Source organism: Sebastes umbrosus, chromosome 6 (genome assembly GCF_015220745.1).
Source record: "Sebastes umbrosus isolate fSebUmb1 chromosome 6, fSebUmb1.pri, whole genome shotgun sequence".
NCBI lineage: Eukaryota > Metazoa > Chordata > Actinopteri > Perciformes > Sebastidae > Sebastes > Sebastes umbrosus.
This window is the reverse complement of record NC_051274.1, coordinates 4,604,997-4,616,948: the sequence shown is the minus strand read 5'-3', so window position 1 is coordinate 4,616,948 and position 11,952 is coordinate 4,604,997. Positions and strand designations below refer to the sequence as shown.

The 11,952-nt window shown below is 39.9% G+C and overlaps 1 long non-coding RNA gene across 1 annotated transcript; it reads left to right on the top strand.

Annotated features, from left to right (window-relative positions):
- Positions 1–2,186: 2,186 nt before the first annotated feature.
- On the top strand, positions 2,187–9,944 carry LOC119490216. The gene is made up of 3 exons (XR_005207361.1): positions 2,187–2,198; positions 2,723–2,724; positions 9,807–9,944. It is a non-coding gene; the product is annotated as an uncharacterized LOC119490216 (long non-coding RNA).
- The last annotated feature ends 2,008 nt before the right edge of the window (positions 9,945–11,952 follow it).

Below are 11,952 nucleotides of genomic sequence, written 5' to 3'. Positions count from 1 at the left end.
GTCACATTCCTGTTTTGCAAGACGAGCTTCACTAGATATAACTTATTTTTTTTTGTGCTTCCGTGGAGTCTGTGTTGGAGTCTGAGTTGTGGTGGGGGCTGGTCGTTTGTTGGCGTTGGCAGACTCCATTTCTAACCGAACGTTAGCTACGGCTGAGTCACTCGCGAGCGTGCATGACGTCACATCCGTAGGATTTTCCCGGAAAAACGGATCCAGGTTCTTTACATTAAAAGCAGTCTACAGGCTGATAGAGGAAACCCAGAAAGTCACGGAAGGTCTCATTTTTTTAGGTTATAGGTTACAACCTGTTCACACATTGGCAATAAAAAAACGATTAAAACATATTTATAAGAGTAAAAAGTTACATACAGTCTATGGGTGGAACAGTTCACACAACTGTTAACTTAACACAACTTAACAAATGTTTGCCTTAACAAAAGTATGCCTTACATAAAGAACATAAACTCTTCATTGTCAAATATTAATTGAAAGAATAGGTCTTCTACAGTAATTAGTGCAAACAAAAAATGCAGCTTTGTTCTTTTCATATAAATATGATGTAATTATAGACTAAGGCCATCAACATAAAGTGAAGCATAAGCTCAACCAGAACTATAATTAAAAAAAAAAAAGAGAACAGTTTAACATCAGCTCTTAATTGAAAGATTAGTTTTTCCACGCACAAAGTGCATTTTTTGTAGAAACACGGTTTGATTTCTGTGCAACTGTGTTATTTAAAAACAATGAATAAATATAAAACACATAACAGGGATTGTGCTGCTGGAATTACTGTGTTGCTTAAGTGTATAGCTCGGCTCAAGTCACGTTACGTTAATCATATGCTGAAATCCATCGTCCCCCAAGACTGCATAAGGCTGCATATCTTTCACTATAAACCTTCCCAATGCTTTAGTTGTGTCGCCGTTTTATCCACCACTTTTTTCCTGTCATTTTCATAGGTAATCTGAATTTAAAACACAATATATACTGAAATAATAGAGGCCCGATTCAATTGTAACTCAGCGCCCCTCTACAAGATGGAGCCTCAACATTAGGTAATGCAGGTGGTGTTTTAAGGCCCCTATCACTTCAGCAGGTAGAGCTGAGGTCATTTCGATCCCCGGCTCCACCACATTTTACAGCGCTTTGGATAAAGGTGCTATATAAAATGCAGTCCATTTAGCACTAATTGAACTGTGACATGGTGAACCCGGAGCCTTCAGAGCCCTGGAGGGAATGGGTCTGCCCCGCGGCAGCTGCACGCTTTGGCCCATTCACAATCCAGGCTTGATCTCAGCAATTAACTTGGTGCTTTAATTATTATTATTATCACGAATTGGAATGCAATGGAAGTTAACTATGTTAGTTAACTAGTAGCATAAGAAACCAAAATGATCCTGGATTACACACACATGCTATGTTACACATACTGTAGGCCTACTATCCCTCAATCACACACATACAGTCTACACACACACACTGGTGTAAATCCAAATTATAATGCATGAAATATGAAAAGCACTGTAAGATCAAATGCTATAACACAATAATTATGAAAAATATATTTATTTTATACTAGATAATACTGTATAATACAGTATAATACTAGATAATGCTGGTAATTGTTATTTTATCCCAAGGTAATTTTTTCACAGTACTGCCCAATTGAAATGACACACACAAATATGCAACAAATGCACACACACACACACACACACACACACACACACACACTTGTACACACCCGCCACAAGGGAAATCAATGACTCTTTCTGTTATCTCTTCCCTCCATCAGATTATCAGAAACACTGACATCTATTAGCCCAACACTCCATCTGCTCAATACTGTGTGTGTGTGTGTGAGATGCTCTGCAGAGGCCTTCCTCACTACTTTGCTACTCCGATTAAAGACTTCCACCTCTCTAATGCCATTAGATGGATGAGAAAAGGAGAGAAGGTGGTTGAGGGGATGAGAGAAAAGAAGAAAAACAGGACAAGGAGAGAACGGTCTGCTTAACCTCTGCCGTCTGACGGAGCAGGCGACCGTGCAGCGGGAGAACGATTTAATCCCTCTGTAGTAGCCCGGATTAGTCCTGCGATTTATCACTGCCTCGCTCTTTTCTCCGGGCCTCACTGTCATTTTCTCTCCTCTCTCATCCCTTTCTTCATTCCCTCTTTCTCTCTTGGTAATGCGTCTGGTACTGAGTGGCTTAATGCTGTTTAATGTGGTGACTTCCCTTTATCTGCCAATTGTCATTACTCTCTCTTAGGGACAAAGGGCTCCTGTAGTGAAGCTTCCGTGGAGCTAAAATGGCACTGTCTAAATAAATAAATGTCCATGAGCAGTGAGCACTTGGGCCCAAAATGGTGTGTTAAAATACTCACAATATTTAATACATCAAGCTGGTCTCATACACGGTTCGTAGCTATACTTAAGAAAAGTAATGCTCTGCAATTCGTGTAAATCCCATGTAATCTCGATCCAGGGAATATAAATAGCGGGAAATGTTGCGTATAGGGGGAAAGTCGGGGTGGATGGGTGGGTCAAAAAATACCGGACTTTCGCCCAGGAGACCTGTGATTTATTTGTCACGTAACTTACGTATTTAATTAACGCCACTTCTGGAGTTATTTTAAGCCAAACCATGATCTTTTCCTAAACCTTAATTCAACAAGTTTTGTTGCCTAATCTTAACAAAATCGATCTTTTCCTAAACCTAAGTAGTTTTGTTGCCTAAACCTAACTAAGTAGTTTAGTTGCCTAATCCTAACAAAGTCAATCTTTTCCTAAGCCTAAGTAGTTTAGTTGCCTAAACCTAACTAAGTAGTTTAGTTGCCTAATCCTATCAAAGTCAACCTTTTCCTAAGCCTAACTAAGTAGTTTAGTTGCTTAAACCTAACTAAGTAGTTTAGTTGCCTAATCTTAACAAAGTCAATCTTTTCCTAAGCCTAAGTAGTTTAGTTGCCTAAACCTAACTAAGTAGTTTAGTTGCCTAATCCTATCAAAGTCAACCTTTTCCTAAACCTAACTAAGTAGTTTAGTTGCGTAAGCCTAACTAAGTAGTTTAGTTGCCTAATCCTAACAAAGTCAACCTTTTCCTAAGCCTAACTAAGTAGTTTAGTTGCTTAAACCTAACTAAGTAGTTTAGTTGCCTAATCCTATCAAAGTCAACCTTTTCCTAAGTAGCTGTCTTGCCTAAACCTAAGGAAGTTGTTTCCTGTGAAGATGTAAGTTTATTTTGAAAAGACTGTATGCATGTAAGGAGCGGAAATTGACACGTGTTGCTGGAAATTCGTAGGTAAACAAACAAAAAGGAGGAATAACTTTTTCATAAGATATCATCATTGTGAGAATACGTTGAACACATAGAAATCTCAGATTGCCACTTTAAAGGAATACTGCTGCATTTTAAGAAATAGGCTATGCTTATTAGCTTTCTTTCCAAGAGTGAGATGAGAAGATGACACATCAGTCTCATGTCTGCATGTTAAGCACAGAGTTGGAGTCAGGATGTGCTTAGCCTAGCTTAGCATAAAGACTGGAAGCAAAGGGCAAACAGCTAGCTTGGGCAGCCCAAAGTTCAAAAACACACCTATCGTGATGAATAAATACTGGCCTGCAAATATTGCGCATCAAAACTATTTTTGCCACAGTTGCAACATTTTTTTAATTAAAGGTTTGAATAGATTCAAACAGGCAGAGGACCAATTACTGGCATCCTATTGACCCAGAGCAGCATTTGGCAGTCTGTCTGAGGTAAATTGTTGTATAGCCTAAGAGGTACTGTTTCCTTTTGCGAAATGCTCTGAGTGAATTAGCCTCTGCTAAACAGTTGCACAATGTATATATATAGGACTTTTATTGTGAAAGGTAAGAACGAAAGGAGTGGATCTGGTATGCACTGCCTTTGTCAAGGTTGAAAGGAGTAATGACGTTTGCCATCTTGGTTACGAGCTAAGCAGTCTCCGTGTGTACGTATTGATTATGTCCATTCCGCACAACGTGAGTGGTTGATGACTTTGTTTGCGATGCAAACACTCAAAAAATCTGCGTTGTTCCGAAAACAAAATTACTTTGCTTGATATTTGCGTTCTGTGTGAAAGTACTCATGACCAAAAAAACAACTGTTCAAAAAAATACATTGATGTGCGATTAATCGCAACAAAGAAACGCACCCGGAGTGTAAAAAGCTTTAAACTGACCGTTTGACAGTGTATCTCATTGATAAGGTCAGGCTACCTATACCCCCTGCTTCCAGTCTTTTTGCTTAGCTAAGCTAACCACACCTGTAAAGGGGACATATCATGAAAAACTCACTTTTTCAGTGCTTATGCACACACACTTGGGTATCTGGAGTGCCTACCAACCCACACACTGTGAAATAAGACAACCCAGTCAATTTTTTGTGGGCTGTCTAGATCAGAAAACGGGATTCAACAAGCCATTGAGATTTGGCTCCCATTCCTATATGTTACATGCTGACTATTTTGAATATATCGCCCACAGCTTGAGAACTACCTTTGCAAAGGTGCACCATATTTTTCTCACAAGCCAATCAGAGCAGATTGGACTTTTTCGGGAGGGGGGACTTAAAGAGACAGGTGCTAAAACAGAGCCTTTCAGACAGAGGATGAATACAGGTATATTCAGACAGACAGTATGTGAAAAATAAGGTGTTTTTTGAACACTGAAGCATGTAAACAAATTCTGTACAAACCTGAAAATGAGCATAATATGTCCCCTTTAACGGATTTTATGCAGGAAGCACAGGTTTTGGTGTTGGTCTCTGTACAGCCACGAATCCTTGTCACTGCACTGGGATGTTGTTCGCCAAGAAATAGTTGCAGCACGTTACTCCCCATAAACCACAAATTGTTGTTGTGAACATTTTAGCACGCTGAGAGCAGCATTTAGCTCAAAGCAAAGCTGTGCCTAAGTACAGTCTCACAGAGCTGTTAGCATGGCTTTAGACTTTTAGCCTGGTTCGCACACAAACATGAGATTTGCTATAAATAGCTCTCATCACATTTTCAGAAAAAAAGTATGTATTTTGCAGAATGTTGAGCTACTCCTTTCAAGATTATAAAGAGAAAATTGAGAAAAAACAAGGCAACAGCAAATATGTCATCCCCACACATGATGCCGCAGTCCTCTGGACCAAGTGGACCATTCGGTTTGACCTGGAATTGTAGCTCACTTCCTGGGCAATGCAATTTTTGGAAATCCTGGATACCGGTGACACGCACCATTCCCTCAAGGCTGTCAGAATTTGATCAGCGGCATCCGAGATAACGTGTGTGACAGACAGACAGACGAATGAACGGAGACCGATCCTCAGCCCACCATCCTTGTTAAATTTTAACAAACTGACTACCACTCACCCGCTGTCAAAATGTTTTGCTCTCACAGCTGTCAGGTGGCTCATATTAAATGGCATCCACCTTGTTAGGCCCAAAAAGTCTGACTTGTTGTCTTCTTATTAAATGTAGTTTAGAAAAGCAAAGGGGAGAATGACAAATGTACTGTCCTGCAGCCTTGTTAAAACTGAACAAATCTCTCTCTGCCGAGCATTCCTGGGTTACGGGACGATCCCCACTGGGGCCAAATGTAGCACAACAGGGCCTTGCTTTTGTGTATGAAGTGTATGCATTTCAGTCATAACTATAGTTTTAATTGGAGCACAGATTTTGTGGTGCAGGTTGTATAATTGTTTTAATATTTTTTGGTACAAGATATATGAATACAGTTTCTGATTTTTTATTCTATTCATATATTTACTCATTATCAGCAATATGACACTGGACAGAGCTCTCTAGCATAATGGCAGATCCTCATCGATCTTTTGGACTGATGTTCTGAATCTTGATTTAACTTCTGTAATATATGCTACAACTTTCACATTAAAATAATAAATTCATGAATAGGAAATGTATGTTATGCTGTGACCCTGTAGCAAAGCAGTATAATAAGCCACTAACAATAAAACCATATTGTACATTGCATGTTTGCATTATGATTGTTTGTCAGAGAGGAGCTTTTCACATCTCTATCTCTATATCAGTCTCTCCATTTCATAAAAAATATGTCTTATTTCCATAGCACCTCTATCTTATTTTATGCGCCTGCAACCTTTTGGCACTTGTGTCAGGTGGAATTTGGAACTGAGCGTTGTGACACTTATGGCTTCTCCTAGATCTACTGTGGTTTGAAAGGTATACCATTTATACGTCTACCAAAGGAGCAAGAGTGGAGGAAATACAATTTATTTGATCAATTTGATCAACTGCAACGCCACCTTTGTAGTATATTGTCATACTGTATATGTCATTGTTTTTACGTGGGACATAAAAAAAAAATGTTAAAAGTGCTCAATACAGAATTCGGAGCATATTTATTGCCTCTACACAGCTTTCAACATGGAGACGGCTGAACCGGCAGCTAATGGTGCAAATGGCACGAGCAGTGCAAACTACGGGCTGGAGGGCTTCTGCGACGACGCCTTGGTTCGGGACGGTGTTATCAGTGGTAACTGCCGTATGACCGCAGTGCAGAGTGGCGGCTATTAGCTAGCCAGTGGGACACAACAGAGAGGCTCACTTGCACTAAAATGCATGCGTGGCTGGCCCGGCTATGTCAACAAAGCACAGAGAAACTCAGAACACAACACACACTGAGGGAGAACGACTTCATTCTCTGTTCAGGTAATCATTTCTCCTCTATATTTTTATATTACAAAGAGTTGTTTGCAGCTATATTAATGCTCAGAATTTCGCTGATGTTTAAACTTTGACTAGTTTAAGTCAAAGTAAGAAAACACTCAGAAAGCAGTCAAAATAGCAGCATTTTAGCTTTGTAAATTGGATATACTTTCCGGACTTGTACTGGTCATGTGGACGCGCACATGGTTCCATTCATACTACAGTGAGGGTCCGTGTCGGTCTGGCATTCCACATATGCACATTTCCCGATCCACACTCCATTCCAATTGGTAGCGGTAATGCACCATAACGTTGTTTGCCAGGAGTTCATCGCCATTCGACTGTCTCTGTATTCCTTTAAAAGTGGGTATTGGCAGATCTCCTTGCACAACCTCTCTTAAAAACAAGCATCAAATGTGTTATGGCAAACCAGCCAGAGATGCATACGTCACCAACTGGACTGGAACGAAACTGAAGCTTGCAAACTCGGCGCTCTTGCTATGAATACAGTCCACATGGTCACACATTTTGGGCTGCACGCGGACGTCCACATATAGGGTCCACGCGGACCTTCACCGACCTGGGCGGTTGACAACATTTTTGTCACGCAGGCCAAAGAGGACCCTCACGGACATGGAAGGTATGAATTGGCCTTAACTGTGAACATGCTAGCGTGCTGGCATTAGCGTTTAGCTCATTTAGCTGTAGTAGCCTATATACTCGTTGTCTTTTTTAAAACCTTGTGCAAGAGAGGAGAATCAGGAGACATCCTGACATTCCCTACAATGGCTTTGAACAGCTTCGACCACATCAGTGACTTGTAATCACGTCTTAAAACCTGAAATGAATGATGAATTAGCAGCTCATAATTTATTTTTATTCATGATAAAGGGCATACTTATGCTATACTATCAATTCTTCCTCAAGTGTCATGTCATACTTTGGTTTTAAGCAACTTCCAAAAAGAATCTCAACAATTGATTTTTAATAATTATTATTCCTTCAACTTTTAAATGGAAAAATACATAATGCTGTCCTAAAGGAATCGGTGAGTTTGTCAAAGATGTTGTGTGATTTTGCGCGCGTGTGACTTGAACATAGCTTCCACAAAAAGTATTTTTACAAAAGGCTTAATAAAACTATGATGCTCTTTTATCTGTGTTATGTGCGTCGGTGTGTGAATACGTGCATGCCCGTATATTTACATCTACCAGTATGATCAGATATCATAGGGGGAATCTTAGAAGAGCAGAGAGGAAAGGTGTTAATGATTGTGGGAAACAAGCTGGGTTCATGTCGAGCATGATGACCCATACACCTCTCATTATAGAGCAACCGCTTACTTTGAGTTGCATCACGTCCTTATATGTGTATGCATGTGGGTGTGTAGGTGGATCTGTGTGAAAGAGAGATTCCACACCCTGTTGCTAAAGAAAAGAAAGAAGAATGGGTTGTGTTGTAAATGAAGCCTGTTCTACATGGTCATTAACACTGTAGGTCCATGATTCACTGTTAGTGGGGCTGATTTAGAGTACCATATCCAATTATTTAAATTCCTACCGATTAAAGACTCAATTGACTTTTTACAGTCTGTATCTTACACTCAGTACATCATCCTCAACACTCAGGAATATGATACGACTGTAGGCATGAACAATGGGGATACCGAAGGTGGAAATACTGATACCCAGCTAAGTTAAACCCTATGGTCAATTCAAGTTTGTCAGAATCAAATCCTTTTTTTTCTCTTTTTTTTTTAATTGTAAGGTAAAAATCAAGTCTACCATTACACCCCAAACTGAATGGAAACTCAAAGTGGCCAATATTTAATTCCCTATGGTTTACCCATACAGATATTGTTACTTGTTGTGCCTGATTAGATCTGATGCCACATTGATGCCTTGTTGGAGTTATCATCATTATGCGATTCCAACTCATAAATAGCATTCAAGTTAACATCGGAGTCTGTGAAACTCTTTTCTAAAAGCTTCAATAAATCCGACTCGGCTCTTCATAATACAGAAGTTGATAGGGAGCTGATTTGTATGAACCTGGGGTAGATCCTATCATGCATTTTGCATGTACCAGCGGCCATGGTGGAGGATATGAGACTCATAACTGTAAAAATGTACAAGTTAGTGTGTCACCATTTTTTTTCAGGTGTGAAAATTTGCTAAAAAAAAATTTCAGAGATGTGTAAACTCACTAGCCGGGCGAGATCAGAGGTCTCTGTAGCATTTTGCACATAAGAAATAATAACTTTTGGAAGATACATTGTCTCGGAGTTAAAATCTAACATTTGTTCCTGCCAAATTGCTTCGGTTAAAGATGAAGTAAGGAGGTGTTCTGCTGACTGCATCTCAAGGTCAATGCAGTTAAGAGCTCCAAAAATGCTCGTGGTTTTTTTTTTAAGCATGTTTGTGTACTAAAGATGTGATATTTTGTTACACAACAAGTGTGGACAGTTATATTTAAATGTAATCACCAGAGCCTGGATGAGCCGCTGGTCATGAGTTGAACTTGCCAAGTTCAAACTCCTAGAGATGCAAGTTCAATCTTTGGACTGTGTGAATGTGTACAGACTGCGTGTGATTGACATCTCCCTCACTTTTCTGTTGCACCTGTTAAGGCGGTATCCCTGTATCTTTATTTTTTCGTTGAATGTGGTGACCTCACATAATTCCCAGCATGGCCACACTAAGCTTCAGTCTGAGCAGAGGTCTAATAATGTAATGTCTGAGCAGAATAATGTAAAACAGCCGTGTGTTGTGTGGGTGTGCAACAGAAGAAAATTATTTAACGATCAATTTTTGGAAGAATTAATTATTAAAACTCAACTTTATCAGTCATGCCAAATGTAGTGTATTAAAAGTTAGTGAAGTTTCAGTATTATGTGGTGTACTATGTAATGTTGTTAACTGTCTCATTCTGAGAGCTCCCTTTTCAACGGGAATACTAGGAAGTATCAGGAAAGGCTAAGATGAGACATTTAAAAAAAAAAAAAGGTGTAATACATAGGGTGTACATACATACATAATACATAGGTGTTATACATAGGTGTAATACATATAGGTATAATTACAAATGTACAAATGCATGCGTTTGAGCCACAGACTGTATACAAAAATGGACGACATGACAACACCCCAAAAGTGAAGCCAAAACATCTGGATCACCCCCTGGTGGCTGGCTGCAGTATAGGTCATAAACCCCGCCCCATCCATGTTAGCAGATGGGACAAGGGCCAAACTAAAAAATCAAAGTAGAAGTCAGATATTTTTTAAGTTTGGTTTAGGTTAGTTATTTGATGCTATAAACGGGGTGAGAGCTGTGATTGACAGCTGTGATTGACAGCTGCTCTGAGTGAAGTAGTCGACGTGGAGCCGGAGACTCTGGAATTGTACGTAGAGTAGGACGTGGAGAGAAGATGTAACTTTTACTTTCCATAACCATGATTGTCTGTTTCAAACATATACTGTATATAAAGATCTTTATATACAGTCTGTGGTTTATACAGTCACTAGCTAGTTTAGCAACATATCCACTGACAGAAAGGTTAGCCAGTGCTGTCGGACTGCTGTGTGTGTTCATATTCAGACACAGATAACATTTCTGAAACACAAATTACGAGCCTGCACAATACAACATGCATAAATTTGATCATAAATGTATCTATGGTTAGTATCTATCTAGCTAAACAGTTACAGTTAACAGATTTTGAGTATATAAAAAATATGTGAGAGAGGGATTTACATGGGTGAAAAGTTTCTTTCTTTCTTTCTTTATACATGTGTTCATTTGTTGGCTCAATGCGGAAAATGAAGACGGGCGCCCACCAGCATTTTTTAATTTAATTCAATTTTCTTTTATTATTTTTTTTTTAGAGGGTGACCAGCGCCCCCCCAGAAGGTGGCACCCCTATAGGCAACCGCCTATATGGCCTATGCCTTAAGCCAGCCCTGGCAAGATTGCAGCACTCGTGTCCGGGATATTTTGGCTTCATTTTTGTACAGTGGGAGGAAGTGGAGACGCGTCGTCCATGTCTATGATTTGAGCACTCATAGAGATACTGTATGTTTGCCTGAGAGGGACTTGGACTCAGGTGTAATAATTGAAAGGTTCAGCACACCTTTACTCATGCACTGTGACACTTGGATTGCTGGCAGATCAATAGAAGACGGGTCTTGCCTCTACATGAATGAAGGAATAAAAACGCTTGCATTCTCCTGATAGAGGCCTTATCAGATTGGACCAAAGATGTAGCGCTGCTGTCTTTCTGCCCTGCGGATATGCCTCAGGAATTCCTGTTATTTGTTTTTGATGCTTTATGATGCTCACTGCAGATATCCTATTTTTCAAGGCAACACGGACAACCCAATCCATATGTCTGATCCCCATTATGGAGACTAACAAATGCTCAATGTCAAGAACTCTTAGGGAATTTTCATCATTGTATGTCTCGCCCCACTAGGCACAGCAAAGTACTTGACTTGTGCAATGTTTCTGTCAGAGAGGCTCATACTGTGAATCTGTGACCCTGCGTCCACTGGGGACAGCTGATCGCGACTGTATGCACTTTATCCCCGTGAGTTGCACTCTCCTAAAGATGTTCTGACATGGTCTGATGATTCTGCTATGACTCTCCGGGGCTGTTTGGACTGTTCGAAACTGAAACATGTTTTAAAAGAAAAAAACTTGCAGTGATATTGATGACCTCAGAGATGTTGGTGTCAGCTCTTAGGTGTCACTTTATACCGATACATCTATGCCTAACAACACTGTGAAAGACTTTCCAAATGGCCAAGTGGTTGAGGGAGAAAAAGAAGGCCTTTGAGAATGGTAACTAATCTGAAAATGGACAGAAGGTGAAAGAGAAAATAAGAAGTGATAAGCAGGTATAACAGTATAAGACTCTGGATGGAAAAACTCTATTAGAGCTGCAGAAATATAATGATAGATCCAACTCTCATTATGAACACAGGATCTGAGGTTTGACGCTCACAGTTTTAATGATGTTAACTTTGACAGTGAAATGTGTCTTTAGCTCCTCTCGCCCTTCCTTTTAATGAGAGCTCTGTTAAATGTGTAAATGGTTCCAACCCAGAACTAACTACTGGCCTCGAGACTCAATGTAGCATGTTGCTTATTACACGTGAAGAGCCATTAGGGACTAGTTTAATACATTTCCTGATGTTTCTCAGCCAGAAGAAGGTGTCAAGGTAGTCTGACGTCATTCCTGTTGCTAATAGCAAC